The sequence below is a fragment of the Arachis ipaensis genome, chromosome B10 (assembly GCF_059453495.1).
Source record: "Arachis ipaensis isolate K30076 ecotype BB chromosome B10, ASM5945349v1, whole genome shotgun sequence".
Lineage (NCBI taxonomy): Eukaryota > Viridiplantae > Streptophyta > Magnoliopsida > Fabales > Fabaceae > Arachis > Arachis ipaensis.
This window is the reverse complement of record NC_142435.1, coordinates 111291496-111307559: the sequence shown is the minus strand read 5'-3', so window position 1 is coordinate 111307559 and position 16064 is coordinate 111291496. Positions and strand designations below refer to the sequence as shown.

Genomic DNA, 16064 nt, shown 5'->3' with positions numbered 1-16064 from the left:
GATTCAGGGGATATGAAAGAGCCTCTGAACTTTCTTCTGAAAGAGGAAAAACCCCCTAAACCCGAGCTCAAGCCACTACCACCATCCTTGAAATATGCATTTCTGGGAGAAGGTGACACTTTTCCAGTGATCATAAGCTCTGCTTTAAATTCACAGGAAGAGGAAGCACTTATTCAAGTGCTAAGGACACACAAGACAGCTCTTGGGTGGTCCATAGGTGACCTTAAGGGCATAAGCCCAGCTAGATGCATGCACAAAATCCTATTGGAGGATAATGCCAAACCAGTGGTTCAACCACAGAGGCGGCTAAATCCAGCCATGAAGGAAGTGGTGCAGAAAGAGGTCACCAAATTACTAGAGGCTGGGATTATTTATCCCATTTCTGATAGCCCCTGGGTGAGCCCTGTTCAAGTCGTCCCAAAAAAGGGAGGCATGACAGTGATTCATAATGAAAAAAATGAACTGGTTCCTACAAGAACAGTTACAGGGTGGCGCATGTGTATTGACTACAGAAGGCTCAATACAGGCACCAGAAAGGATCATTTTCCTTTACCATTCATAGACCAGATGCTAGAAAGACTAGCAGGTCATGATTATTACTGCTTTTTGGATGGCTATTCAGGCTATAACCAGATTGCAGTGGATCCCCAGGATCAAGAGAAAACAGCATTCACATGTCCATCCGGAGTGTTTGCTTATAGAAGGATGCCCTTTGGGCTATGTAATGCGCCTGCAACCTTCCAGAGATGCATGCTCTCTATTTTCTCTGATATGGTGGAAAAATTTCTGGAAGTCTTCATGGATGACTTCTCAGTATATGGAGACTCATTCAGCTCCTGTCTTGATCACCTGAAACTTGTTCTGAAAAGATGCCAAGAAACCAACCTAGTTTTAAACTGGAAAAAGTGTCACTTCATGGTGACTGAAGGAATTGTTCTTGGGCATAAAATCTCAAACAAGGGAATAGAGGTGGATCAAGCAAAAATAGAGGTAATTGAAAAATTACCACCACCTGCCAATGTTAAGGCAATCAGAAGCTTTCTGGGGCATGCAGGATTCTATAGGAGGTTTATAAAGGATTTTTCAAAAATCGCAAAACCTCTAAGCAATCTGCTAGCTGCTGACACGCCATTTGTGTTTGACACAAAGTGCCTGCAGGCGTTTGAAACGCTGAAAGCTAAGCTGGTAACAGCACCAGTCATTTCTGCACCAGACTGGACATTACCATTTGAGCTAATGTGTGATGCCAGTGATCATGCCATTGGTACAGTATTGGGACAGAGGCATGACAAGCTTCTGCATGTCATTTATTATGCCAGTCGCGTTCTAAACGATGCCCAGAAAAATTACACAACCACAGAAAAAGAATTACTTGCAGTGGTTTACGCCATTGACAAATTCAGATCATACTTAGTAGGATCAAAAGTGATTGTGTATACTGACCATGCTGCTCTTAAATATCTACTCACAAAGCAGGATTCAAAACCCAGGCTCATCAGATGGGTATTACTTCTGCAAGAGTTTGATATAGAAATAAGAGACAGAAAAGGGACAGAGAACCAAGTGGCTGATCATCTGTCCCGGATAGAGCCAGTGGAAGGGACGCCCCCCCTTCTCTAGAGATCTCTGAGACGTTTCCTGATGAGCATTTATTCGCCATTCAGGAAGCACCATGGTTTGCCGATATTGCAAACTATAAAGCTGCAAGGTTCATACCCAAGGAGTACAACAGGATACAAAAGAAGAAATTAATTACTGATGCAAAGTACTACTTGTGGGATGAACCTTATCTCTTTAAGAGATGTGCAGACGGAATTATCCGTAGGTGTGTGCCTAGAGAAGAAGCACAGAGGATCCTGTGGCATTGCCACGGATCTCAATATGGAGGCCATTTTGGAGGTGAGCGAACAGCCACCAAGGTCCTCCAATGTGGCTTCTATTGGCCCACACTCTATAAAGATTCCCGAGAGTTTGTACGTAATTGTGACAGTTGCCAAAGAGCTGGTAATCTGCCTCATGGTTACGCCATGCCTCAACAAGGAATCTTGGAAATTGAGTTGTTTGACGTATGGGGAATTGACTTCATGGGACCTTTCCCACCATCATACTCAAACACTTATATTCTGGTGGCAGTTGACTATGTATCAAAATGGGTTGAGGCTATTGCCACACCCACCAATGATACTAAAACAGTGCTGAAGTTCCTCCAGAAACATATTTTTAGCAGGTTTGGTGTCCCTAGAGTACTAATCAGTGATGGGGGCACTCACTTCTGCAATAAACAGCTTTACTCTGCCATGGTTCGGTATGGAATTCGCCACAAGGTGGCCACTCCATATCATCCACAAACCAATGGGCAGGCTGAAGTCTCTAATAGAGAATTAAAGAGAATCCTGGAACGGACAGTAAATACCCGTAGAAAGGATTGGGCAAGGAGCTTGGATGATGCTCTGTGGGCTTACAGAACAGCATTCAAGACCCCTATAGGGACCTATCCATACCAACTGGTGTATGGTAAGGCATGTCACCTGCCCGTGGAACTGGAACATAAGGCCTACTGGGCAACCAGATTCCTAAGCTTTGATGCCAAATTAGCAGGAGAAAAAAGATTGCTCCAGCTAAATGAGATAGAGGAGTTCAGATTCACAGCTTTCGAAAATGCCAAGCTATATAAAGAAAAATAAAAAAAGTGGCATGACAGAAAGCTGTCATCTAGAATCTTTGAACCAGGACAGAAGGTTCTGTTGTTTAACTCTAGACTCAGGCTATTCCCCGGGAAACTGAAATCCCGGTGGAGGGGACCATACGTGATTACAAGTGTATCACCATATGGTTATGTGGAGCTTCAAGATATTGATTCTGATAAGAAGTTCATTGTCAATGGACAGAGAATCAAGCATTATCTAGAAGGCAACATTGAGCAAGAATGCTCAAGGCTGAAGCTAGATTAAAAGCTCAGCAAGGTCCAACTAAGGACATTAAAGAAGCGCTTGTTGGGAGGCAACCCAATTTTTATTTACTTTCATGGTTTTTCATGTTTTGTTAGGTTCATGATCATGTGGAGTCACAAAACAAATATTAAAAATTGAAAACGGAATCAAAAACAGCAGAAGAAAAATCACACCCTGGAGGAAGCACCTGTCTGGCGTTCAACGCCAGAACAGAGCATGGTTCTGGCGCTGAACGCCCAAAATGGGCAACATCCTGGCGCTGAACGCCCAGACCAAGCATGGTTCTGGCGTTCAACGCCAGAAATGGCTAGTAAATGGGCGTTGAACGCCCAAAATGGGCACCAACCTGGCGCTGAACGCCCAGAGTTGTGTGCAAGGGCATTTTGCATGCCCAAATTGGTGCAGGGATGTAAATGCCTTGACACCTCAAGATCTGTGGACCTCACAGGATCATTTCAAGATCTGTGGACCCCACAGGATCCCCACCTTCCCTCCTCATAATCCTAGTTTTTTTCTTTCCACATCTTCTTTTTCATCTATTCCCTCTTCTTTTGCTCGAGGGCGAGCAACATTCTAAGTTTGATGTGGTAAAACAATTATGTGAAGGATCTATAGCTCAGTGGTAGAACATGTGGCTGCAAATCAAGAGATACTTCAGGGGATGCACTTCCCTCCACATAATTATTGGAAGCAACTGAGGATAGAAATACCAAAAATCACTAGGAATCAAGCCACAAAGGCAAGGAAGAGACATAAAAGAGCTCAAGAACATCATTGGTGCCTCAGGAAGGAAATGCCATCATCACTAAGGTGGACTCGTTCCTTGTTCTTACTTTCTCTGTTTTTCGTTTTCTCTATGTTAAGTGCTTATCTATGTTTGTGTCTTCATTACATGATCATTAGTAGTAATTAGTGTCTAATTTGATTTTATCCCCAATTAAGTTATAGTCTATTTTTCTCATCATCAGCAAACATGAATAAAATAGTAGATCTTTTGAATAAGAGGCAATAAAATTTCGAGTTTTTAATAAGAAAAATTCTAATTAGTAACATGTGGTGGCAACGCTTTCTGTCTTCTGAATGAATGCTTGAACAGTGCATATGTCTTTTGAATTTGTTGTTTAAGACTGTTAAATATGTTGGCTCTTGAAAGAATGATGAACATGAGACATGTTATTGATAATCTGAAAAATCATAAAAATGATTCTTGAAGCAAGAAAAAGCAGCAAAGAACAAAGCTTGCAGAAAAAAAAAATATATATGTATATTAAAATAGGCGAAAAAAAATAGAAAGAAAAAGAAAAAACAAGCAGAAAAAGCCAAAAGCTCTTAAAACCAAGAGGCAAGAGCAAAAAGCCAATAACCCTTAAAACCAAAAGGCAAGGGCAAATAAAAAGGATCCCAAGGCTTTGAGCATCAGTGGATAGGAGGGCCTAAAGGAATAAAATACTGGTCTAAGCGGCTAAACCAAGCTGTCCCTACCCATGTGCTTGTGGCGTGAAGGTGTCAAGTGAAAACTTGAGACTGAGCGGTTAAAGTCAGGGTCCAAGGCAAAAAGAAGAGTGTGCTTAAGAACTCTGGACACCTCTAATTGGGGACTTTAGCAAAGCTGAGTCACAATCTAAAAGGTTCACCCAATTATGTGTCTGTGGCATTTATGTATCCGGTGGTAATACTGGAAAACAAAGTGCTTAGGGCCACGGCCAAGACTCATAAAATAGCTGTGTTCAAGAATCATCACACTGAAATAGGGGGATCAATAACACTATCTGAATTCTAAGTTCCTATAGATGCCAATCACTCTGAGCTTCAATGGATAAAGTGAGATGCCAAAACTGTTCAGAAGCAAAAAGCTACTAGTCCCGCTCATCTAATTAGAATCTGAGCTTCACTCAAAAACTCTGAGATATTATTGCTTCTCAACCTATTAGTCTTCTATTTTATTTGTCTCGTTGCTTGAGGACAAGCAACAGTTTAAGTTTGGTGTTGTGATGAGCGGATATTTTATACGCTTTTTGGGGTTAATTTCATATAGTTTTGAGTATGTTCTAGTTAGTTTTTAGTTTATTTCCATTAGTTTTTAGGAAAAATTCATATTTCTGGACTTTACTATGAGTTGTGTGTTTTTCTGTAATTTCAGGTATTTTTCTGGCTGAAATTGAAGGAGCTGAGCAAAAATCTGATTCAGGCTGAAAAAGGACTGCTGATGCTGTTGGATTCTGACCTCCCTGCACTCAAAGTGGATTTTCTGGAGCTACAGAACTCTAAATGGCATGCTTCCAATTGCGTTGGAAAGTAGACATCCAGGGCTTTCCAGCAATATATAATAGTCCATACTTTGCACAAGGAAAGACGACGTAAACTGGCGTTCAACGCCAGTTCTCTGCCCAATTCTGGCGTCCAGCGCCAGAAAAGGATCAAAAGCTGGAGTTGAACGCCCAAACTGGCACAAAAACTGGCGTTCAACTCCACAAATGGCCTCTGCACGTGACTCACTTAAATCTCAGCCCCAGCACACACCAAGTGGGCCCCAGAAGTGGATCTCTGCATCATCCATCATAATCCACTCATATTTTGTAACCCTAGGCTACTAGTTTAGTATTTAAACAACTTTTAGAGACTTATTTTGTATCTCATAACATTTCAGATCTAAACTTTGTATTCTCTGACGGCATGAGTCTCTAAACCTCATTGTTGGGGGTGAGGAGCTCTGCTGTGTCTCGATGAATTAATGCAAGTATTTCTGTTTTCCATTCAAACACGCTTGTTCCTATCTAAGATGTTCATTCGCGCTTAACTGTGATGGAGGTGATGATCTGTGACATTCATCACCTTCCTCAAACCACGAACGTGTGCCTGACAACCACCTCCGTTCTATATCCGATTGAATGAGTATCTCTTAGATTCCTTAATCAGAATCTCCGTGGTATAAGCTAGAACTGATGGCGGCATTCATGAGAATCCGGAAAGTCTAAACCTTGTCTGTGGTATTCCGAGTAGGATTCAAGGATTGAATGACTGTGACGAGCTTCAAACTCCTGAAGGCTGGGCGTTAGTGACAGACGCAAAAGGATAGTAAATCCTATTCCAACCGGATCGAGAACCAACCGGTGATTAGCCGTGCTGTGACAGAGCGCGTGAGCGTAGTTTTCACTGGAAGGATGGAAGGTAGCCATTGACAACGGTGATCCTCCAACACACAGCTTGCCATAGGAGGACGTGCGTGTGTGAACAAGAAGACAGAGGAAAGCAGAGATTCAGAAGACAAAGCATCTCCAAAACTCCAACATATTCTCCATTACTGCATAACAAGTAACCTTTAATCCATGCTCTATTGTTTATTCGCAATTCAACTGATAAACATAATTGACTTCCTGACTAAGATTTACAAGATAACCATAGATTGCTTCAAACCAACAATCTCCGTGGGATTCGACCCTTACTCACGTGAGGTATTACTTGGACGACCCAGTGCACTTGCTGGTTAGTGGTACGCGTTGTGAAAAGTGTGATTCACAATTCGTGCACCATTTGGGTATTGAGATGTTGTGTATGGTTATGGTGATTGTGGCTTAGGTTGTGTATATGTGAATATTGGAGCTTGATTGGTGATTTTGGAAAGCTTGGAAGAGGGTTTTGTGTGATAAAATCTGTTCTTGGAGGTGTTGATACCTTGAGAGCTTGTGGACAAGTGGTTTGGAAGTGCTCCGGTTGAGCTTGGGAAATCGGCTAAGGTATGGTTTCGGTTTCCCGTATCTAATATGTAATGTGGTAGGAAATACTTAGGCTAGAGGCCCTAAGATAGGCATTGAATTGTTGGTGTTGTTGAATGGTTGAGATATATGATGTGTTCATATATGTGATTATGAATATTGATGCCTTGATTGTGTGATATATGAGAAATGCATGTTGTGATATATGCTTGATGGATGATTGAGGTTGAATTGATGGGTGGTACCATGTTGATGGTGAGTATGATGTTGATCATGTATAATGATGGTTGATTTGAAAATTGATATTATTGGAAATTGGGATGAGAAGGATGTATGACATGAGATTGTGTTTGTCCTTTAGCCATTGATTGAGAAGTGTTAAAATGGTTGGATGTAGTTTTGGGAATTTTGGTAAAATGTCAATATGTGAGTTCAGGATGGCTTGTGGTTGATTTTGGTACATTTTGAATGATTTCAAAGAGAAGGGTTGAAATTGGCATGTTTTGATTGATTTTGAAAAGAGTTGAAAGTGGCTTGTTTTGAAAATGGCACTTTGTGGTTTTGAATGAAAATATGGTTTTTGGGCATACTTTGACGGGACATAACTTGGACTACGGATCTTTGATTTGTGCCAAATCTGTTTAGAAGTAAAATTGGATCCGGGATGTCCATGCCATTCGAAGAACGGGTGAAAAATGATTTAAAATGAGAGAGTTATGACCGTCGGAAGATTGGGGGTTGAATCTGTGAATTCTGCAGCTTTTAACATAGAAAATTTTTAGCAGAATGACCCCTCGCGCGTAGGCGCACTTGGCGCGTACGCGCCGTTCTTCCAGGAAGCGCCATCCACGCGTTCGCGTGTTGTGCGCGGGCGCGCCGAATGTGTTGCACCCAATGCCCAGCCATTTTCCAAAGAGTTGTGCCAGTTTTGTGCCTGGGGCACAATGTATTCGCGCGTATGCGTGGCTGACGCGTGCGCGCCGTTTGGCTATTTTTCAACCCACGCGTTCGCGCGTATGACGCTTGCGCGTCGATGAGTTTTAAGGCCATCCACGCGTGCGCGTGGAGTGCGCGTACGCGTGGCCCTGTTTTCATCCCAAAGTTGATTTTTGAGTTTTAAAAGCCAAATTTCATACTTCTAAGCCTCCGATCTCACCACTTATGTCTTAAATCATTATGATATGCCTAGCATGAGAAAAAGGGCTAGTGGATGTGGTAACTTGTGAGTGAAGCAAGGGGAAAAATGAATGATCATTGATGATCAAAGATGATTATGTGAGATGCGGAGAATGGCGGTGGAAGTGCTTGTTATGCCATGGGCCGAAGGGCCATAATTGTTAATGAATTGGCTGGTTATGGATTTAACCGTGAGCCGGATGGCTAGATTATTGCCGTGTTACGGCGGAGCCATGTTTATGGCCAAGTATAAATGCATATATGCTGTTGATTGAATTGTGAATGTTTGTACTTCCACCATTGGAGATGAGGGTTTCCCTGGGTAGTAGCAATGGCTAGCCACCATGTGCTCCAGGTTGAGACTCGAAGCTCTGTTGACCCTATGTCGTAAGTGTGGCCGGGCACTGTGAAAGTCCCGGATGAGCTCGCCCCCATAAATATTCACCAGTGATGGTGATGGATAAATATTCACCAGTGAGGGTGATGGATATGGATCATGATTATGATCAAGTTTATGATGAGTATAACTCGAGTTGGGGATGCACGACAGAGGGACAGTCCAATGGTTAGCTACCAGGACTTGTCGGGTTGGCTCTATAACCGACAGATGATATCATCAGCCACTAGGGACAGGCATGCATCATAAGCATACTACATGAATTGTTTGAGATTGCCTGTTTGACTGCATATTACTTGCTAATTGTCTAAATACCTTATCTGTTCCTATTTGTGAATCTCTTGTCTGATATAACTGTGTTTGCTATATTATACTCTTGCTGGCGGTTGGGAGGTATGAAGGAATTGGAAAGGGAAGTATTAGTTAGACTGAAGAATCTTTAGTCAGTTGCCACTTACGGTTTAGCTTGTTTATAAGCTTTGATATTATCTGGAGGAAGTTCTAGGATTGCCTTCGGCTTTCCTCTATTATTATGTATTATATATGTGGAAGCTGTTACCGTGCTGGGGACCTCTGGTTCTCACCCATGCGGATTTTGTGGTTTTCAGATGCAGGGCGTGAGGTTTCTCGCTGAGGCATGCTGGAGACTTCCGGATTAGCGAAGATCTTTGTTCTCGGGGCTCTGTTTTGGTTTATATATCTTGTTTAGATACTTTTATCTCCATTAAATAATACAAACTGTGATGACTCCTTCTAGAGGGGATTTTTGGAGATTAGATTTCTGTATTTGTGTCCCTTTGGGTTTCCTTTGGGGTTTTCCTTATTTTATTATATGTATATATTGCTATGCTCAGGCCGGTTATCTTCGCAACCGGATTTTGAGTCTTGATATTCCTGTTTTTGACACTCCTTTATATATATGATCTCGTGTTCGCTTATCCTTTGCTCGTTGCGTTATCGATCGGAGTGTTGCGCTTTTGAGTTACGGTTTTTGTTTACCCCTTTTTTTCCATAAAGGCTCCTAGTTATAATCAATCATTCATACTACTATATGTACTAAATTTTTGTTTTAGAGGTCGTAATACCTTGCCATCTCTGATTTATGACTTAAGCATAAGGCTCTGTATGGTAGGGTGTTACATTGAGCCTTTAAAACCCCTCCTGTTCTATAAACCACATTACTAGCCTTAAGCAGAAAAACAAAATAAAAATCCCAAGTTGAATCCTTGGTTAGCTTAAGATAGAAATTGTGTAATTGTTTAAGTGTGGGGAACCTTATGGGAACATGGATGATAGAAACAAAGGTAGAAAGTTAAAAAGAATAAAAATATTTCAAAATAAAATTTTGGGAAGCATGCTCATGTAAAATCAAAGCAATTAAATTACCATGTGCATTAAAAAAAATTTATATATTTTTTTCAGTACCCAAATAAGAGGATACAAAAGAATTCCCCAAATGCGAAAAAAAAAAAGAGAGCAATGCACATGGGACAAAAATTAAAATTAAGGCATGAGCATGTAACATAAAAAGTGGGAAAAATTGGGTAAATAGGTAAAGAAACCTTTTGAATTACAAAATATGTATGTTAGGTGAGATCTTAGACTAATCAAGGATTCACTTATTAGCTTACTTAGCCTTATACATATACCATTACCTTTACCTTGGCCCCATTACAACCTCAGAAAAGACCTCATGATTTTTGTATGCCTATATTCTATAATGGTTGATTGCTTAGATGAAGAACAATGTTATAGAAAGTAAGGATAAAAAGAAGAATAGAGTGATTAACCCAATAAACACTGAGTGACTAGAGAGTAAACACAAAATCCAGTGAGGGTTCAATAGCTCATCAACATATATCTCTGCTTAAATTGTTAATTGTCTTGCAAGTTTATAAAATATTTCTCTTTCCCATCTCAATTGTAAAGGTTATTTATCATTATCTAAGGTTTGGCTATGCATATATGATTCCTTGAGAATGTGAATTAATTTAACTACATGTAAGTTTTATATACAAGTGAATAACAATTAGAATTGCATAATTCATTTAGGTAGTTACATTTAGAATAGATTGCATTACATGAGATTCCACCAATTCAACCTTACCTTACTCTTTATCTTGGATTTAGCATGAGGACATGCTATTGTTTAAGTGTGGGGAGGTTGATAAACCCATATTTTATGATATATTTTGTGCTCAATTTAAGTGATTTATTCAATCCTTCACTCACTTATTCATGTTAATTGCATGGTTTTACTTTCCCTTCCTTATTATGTGATGTATGTCAAAAACATGTTTCCTATGCTTTAAAAATAATTATTTTAATTACCCTTTTATTACCATTCGATGCCGTGATTTGTGTGTTGAGTAGTTTCAGATCTTCTAAGGCAGGAATGACTTAAAGGATGGAAAGGAAACATACAAAAATAAAAGGAAAGCACAAAATGGAGTTTTTGAAGAAGCTGGCAGCGATGCGAACGCGTGAATGACACGATCGCGCGTCACGAGCAAAACGCAGATGACGCGGGTGCTTGACCGAAGCGAACGCGTGACAAGGAAAACTCCAAATGACGCGACCGCGTGACCCACGCAGACGCGTGACAGAGGCCACGCACCAGAAATTACAGAAAACGCTCCCAGCGATTTCTGAAGCCCTTTTTGGCCCAAATCCAAGTCCAGAAGGCACAGATCAGAGGTTATGAAGTAGGGGAATACATCCATTCAAAAAAAAGGAGTCTCTAATTATTCACTTTTCATGATTTAGATGTAGTTTTTAGAGAGAGGTTCTCTCCTCTCTCTCTTAGGATTAGGATTTAGGATTTTTCTTACTTTTATGATTGTCCCTTTTTATCAGGTTCAATTTTCCTTTTTATTATCTTCTAAATTTAATTTATGAACTTTTCTATGTTACAGATAATTCTCTTAATTAATGTTATTTGAGGTATTTCAGTTTATGATTGCTCTCTTTTGTTTATGTTACTGTTAGTTTCAATCTGAAGATATTTTTATTCATGTAGATTCTCTTTCCTTTTGGCTTTGGTTAAGTAATTGGTAACACTTGAGTTGTCAAACTCAGCAATGGTTGAAATTGGCAGATTACTAATTGATCTAGATCGCTCTAAAGCTAGTCTTCCCACAGGGATTGACTAGGACTTGAGGATCAAGCTAATTAGTCCACTTGACTTAACTAAGTGGGATTAAAACCCAATTCTCATCACATCTGATAAGGATAACAAGGACAGGATTTCCAGTTCTAATACCTTGCCAAGAGTTTATTTTATTATTATTATTTTATTTTTCTTATCATTTAACATACTGGTTCCTTAATTTTAAACCCCCAATTTACAATACTCATAACCAATAATAAGAACATACTTCCCTGCAATTCCTTGAGAAGACGACCCGATGTTTAAATACTCGGTTATCAATTTTATTGGGTTTGTTTAAGTGACAAACAAAACTTTTGTATGAAGGAATTTCTGTCGGTTTAGAAACTATATCTACAACGCGACTATTTTTATAAAATTCTTTACCAGCAAAAATCCTAACGTCACTGGCGCCTAGCGCCACCTAGTCGTCAAGGTAATGGACGCCAGCACTCAAATCTGGAGCCCGGCTCCAAGGGCAACTTCAACTCCCACTGGCCCATAATTCTTCAAAGCCCAACGCCAATTCCAATTTCAACTCCTAAGAAGCTCTAAAATCAACTAAAGATTCAAGATTTAAAAAATTATTTAGCGACAACTTCTTTTAGAAAGATAAGAGTTAGTTGTTAGGATTTAGATGAAATTGGATTTAAATTTGAATAAGTTGTTATCTTACTATTCGGAACATAAGATTAGTTTTAGAATTTTAATTAGTTAGGAAACTAGAATATAAATAAGTGAACAAGGTTCGGAGAGAGATATCTTTGGATCTGGGAGTCTACGGATCAAGGAACTCTTTAGTTTTAGGTTATTTTCTTTTCTACCATCAGTAATTAAACCTCCTCTTGTTAAAGGTTAGGATCTCTATTTTCTCTTCAAGTTTTTTCTTCATTTTGATTTATGATTTTCTACTTTTTCAAGATTGAGTCTCATTCTTCATCTTTAATGGTTAGAAATATTGGAAAATATTCTAATTCTGTCTTGGATTCTGTTATTGCTTTGGAAAATTTAATATCAGAATTAGCTTGAAACTCTTTCTCATGATTTTTAACTTGACTAGGAATAGTATATAGAAAAGTTACATAGCTTTAAATCGAAACCATGCTTAACCTCTTCTCTTATTTAGTTGACCAAGGAACTGGCGATTAATTAAGTTAAGAGAAATTAGATTGCCAAGGAATTGTAGTTCAATTATAAATGATTTGCTGTGAAAAGATTTTTGCATGAGTCAAAGTAGAAAAACACAAGTATTACTTCTTCAAAGAATTAAACACCTCTGAAGCCTTCAACATCCCATTCCTTGAATACTTCTCCAAAGTTTTACTACAACAAAAATGCTGAGTACCATCGGATTTAGCGTCGCAGAGTAGCGACGAAGTTACTATCTGATTTACTGGCGATAACAGCGTCAAATTCATAAGGTTAAGTAATTACCAGAAGATTTAGTTTTAGACGGTAAATTCGCCAGTAATATATAGAGGGAAACAAAATATAAATTGGCGCGTCCTTTAGGGACAGATTTATGATGTGTGAGCATCTTTCCTATCTTTTTCCTAGTGAATTTGTATTCAATTTGTTGAGTTTAATCAAGAATTAATTATATTTTAGCCACTATGGATGCTACTTTGAGTCGTGTGCAATTCAGTTTATTTTAGGTAGCATTCGGCTGGATTTGATGGAGTTTCTGCAGAAAAAGAGAAGAAGGCAAATGATGCTGTCAACCCTGACCTCTCTGCACTCAAACCTGAATAACTCGAGCTACAGAGGTCTGATTGTCGTGATTTTAGTGGCATTCGAAAGCTAACTTCCAAAGCTTTCTAACGATATATAATAGTATACACTTCTCTTCCAGCTGTATGGTCAAGGTGGTGCCTAACTTGGAATTTCTCAAGTTAGGCGCCAGAACCACAAATTCTCCAAAAGCACATGATTACAGGCTCTAGTTAAAAAGGGAGCAGTGGTCCCCCTTTCATCTGCTTGATGCTGCACGATTGTTTTTTATTTAATTTTGATTAAATCTTTTATTTTAATTACAAATAGGAAAATATATTATTTAGTTTTAGAAAATATATTTTACATTAATTAGGATTAGATATAAAAGGAATCTCTCTTTTTCTCTTCTACCTCATTCCACAATTTACAGTTTTTCAGAATTCTTATTTTCTCTCTGAACCATGAGCAACTAAACCTCCATTGTTAAGGTTAGGAGCTCTATCTATTGTATGGATTGATACTATTATTTTTCTATTTTAATTTATGTACTGATTTATAATTCAAGAATTGTTTTCATTCTTTATTTTATGTATTTGGGTGGAACGGAAGTATGACCCTTGTTCTAATTGAGTTCTTGTATAACTTGGAAAAGCTCTTTACTTGAACAACAGCTTGAAAATAATTTCTCCTAAATTTCTAATTATTTGGACTTAACGGGATACATGACATATAATCCTCTTATATTTGGGTAATTAGGATTTCTGTGGCATATAAACTAGAATGGAACTTCACCCTCTAATTGGAATTAAGTGACAAAGGAATTGGCAGTTGATGAATTTTAGAGGAGACTAAAAAGGTCTAAGGAATTAGGGTTTAGTCACATATAGTTTGCCATGAATTAAATCTTGCATGATTAAAATAGTTAGTAAGAAAAGTCAATCCGGAAAATAGATATCTCTGAAGCCTTAACTGTTTTCTCCATATATATTTCACCTTAATTTACTGCTTGCTTTCTGATTTTCTGAATTTACTGTTAATGCGTTTGAATACCAAAACACTCTTTTCTATTTGTCTGACTAAGCCAATCACTCAACCATTGTTGCTTGATCCATCAATACTCGTGGGATCGACCCTCACTCACCTGAGGTATTACTTGGTACGACCCGGTGCACTTGCCGGTTAGTTTGTAGGTTATAAATTCTGCACCAAGTTTTTGGCTCCGTTGCCGGGGATTGACTTTGATTGACAACTATTAGTTGTTTGATTTCTTAGATTAGATAATTTTTCTTTGAATTAGTTTTATTTTAGTATTATTAATTTTTATTTTTCATTTTTTTCCTTTATTTTTTTCCCTTGCTCTTCGTTCACCCTGCTCCTGTTTCTTCTTTTTTGTTTTTTTTACTTCCTTTTCACTTTTTATTTTTTTTTCTTTGATCCGTTTTTTTAATTTTTAATTTATTTTATTTTTTATTTTTTTCTTTTATTTTTTTTGTTTCCTTCCATTATTTTTTCTATATTCTCTTAGTTTTGTTTTATTTTCGTCTTTAATTTTCAAAAAAAAAAAAAAACAAAAAACAAAAATTTTATCATATATTTTTTTTTAATTTCTGAAATTAAGTTTGGTGTCCCCTAGTTATTTTTATTTTAAATTTCTTGTTTATTTTTTTTATAATTTTCAAAATTTTTTTACTTTAATTATTTAGTTGTTTTATTTTATTTCTTTTATACAGGTTACCTCACTGGGAATTCTCTGCACTCTGATGTAGAGAATCCCATCTTTTCTTGTCTTCTGTCTATTTATGAGCAGAAACAGGGACAAGGAACCTCTGTTAGACTTTGATTCTGAACCTGAAAGGACTTTTAGGCGGCGTTTACAACAAACAAGACTTTATAAGGCTACAGAGTCAACCATGGATCATAATAATGCTGTTAATGCCAATGTGGCAAATCCAATTGGGAATGAGGAACCTAGAAGAGTGCTTGGCTCTTACACTGCTCCTAATGCAGATCTTTATGGAAAAAGCATTGTGATGCCTCCCATAGCTGCAAACAATTTTGAACTGAAGCCTCAGCTTGTCACTCTTGTGCAACAAAATTGCCAGTATCATGGACTTCCTCAGGAAGACCCGAATTAATTTATTTCTGATTTTCTGTAGATTTGTGACACTGTGAAAACCAATGGAGTGAATCCTAAGGTGCACAAACTCATGCTCTTCCCATTTGCTGTGAGGGATAGAGCAAAGTTGTGGTTAGATTCTCAACCCAAGGAGAGTCTGGATACTTGGAATAAGGTTGTCACTGGATTTCTGACTAAATTTTTTCCACCTCAAAAGTTGACTAAGCTAAGGGTGGAGGTTCAGACTTTCAGACAGAAAGATGGTGAGACATTTTATGAAGCTTGGGAGAGATTCAAGCTACTGACTAGGCAATGCCCTCCGGACATGTTCTCTAGATGGACTCAGCTGGATATCTTTTATGAGGGTTTATGTGAAATGTCCAAGATGCGCTTAGATAATTCTGCAGGTGGTTCTTTGCACATGAAGAAGACACCAGAGGAGACTATTGAGCTTATTGAGTTGGTTGCTAATAACCAATACTTATATTCCTCCAACAGGAATCCTTTGCACTCTGAGACCTCTCAGAAGAGAGGCATGTTGGAATTGGAAGTTGTTAATGCTCTTCTTGCTCAGAACAAGCTTATGTCTCAGCAAATGAATTTACTTACTCAACAGTTGAGTGGAATGCGAGTTTCAGCTATCAATACTCAGAATGCACCTCAAGAGGTCCCTTATGACATGACAGGTAATTTTGTGCAAAATAATAATTATGATTATGCTCAATCCTCTTCTGAAGAGGTCAATTACATGGGGAGTAGTCCTAGAAATTCCAACAATGATCCATACTCTAAGACCTACAATCAGGGGTGGAGAAATCACCCAAATTTTGGGTGGAGAGAGCAACCTCAG

The 16064-nt window shown here is 38.5% G+C and overlaps 1 non-coding gene across 1 annotated transcript; it reads right to left on the bottom strand.

Moving 5' to 3' along the window:
• Positions 1-15438: 15438 nt before the first annotated feature.
• On the bottom strand, positions 15439-15544 carry LOC148581311 (small nucleolar RNA R71). Its single transcript, XR_015897661.1, has one exon. It is a non-coding gene; the product is annotated as a small nucleolar RNA R71 (small nucleolar RNA).
• Positions 15545-16064: the final 520 nt, after the last annotated feature.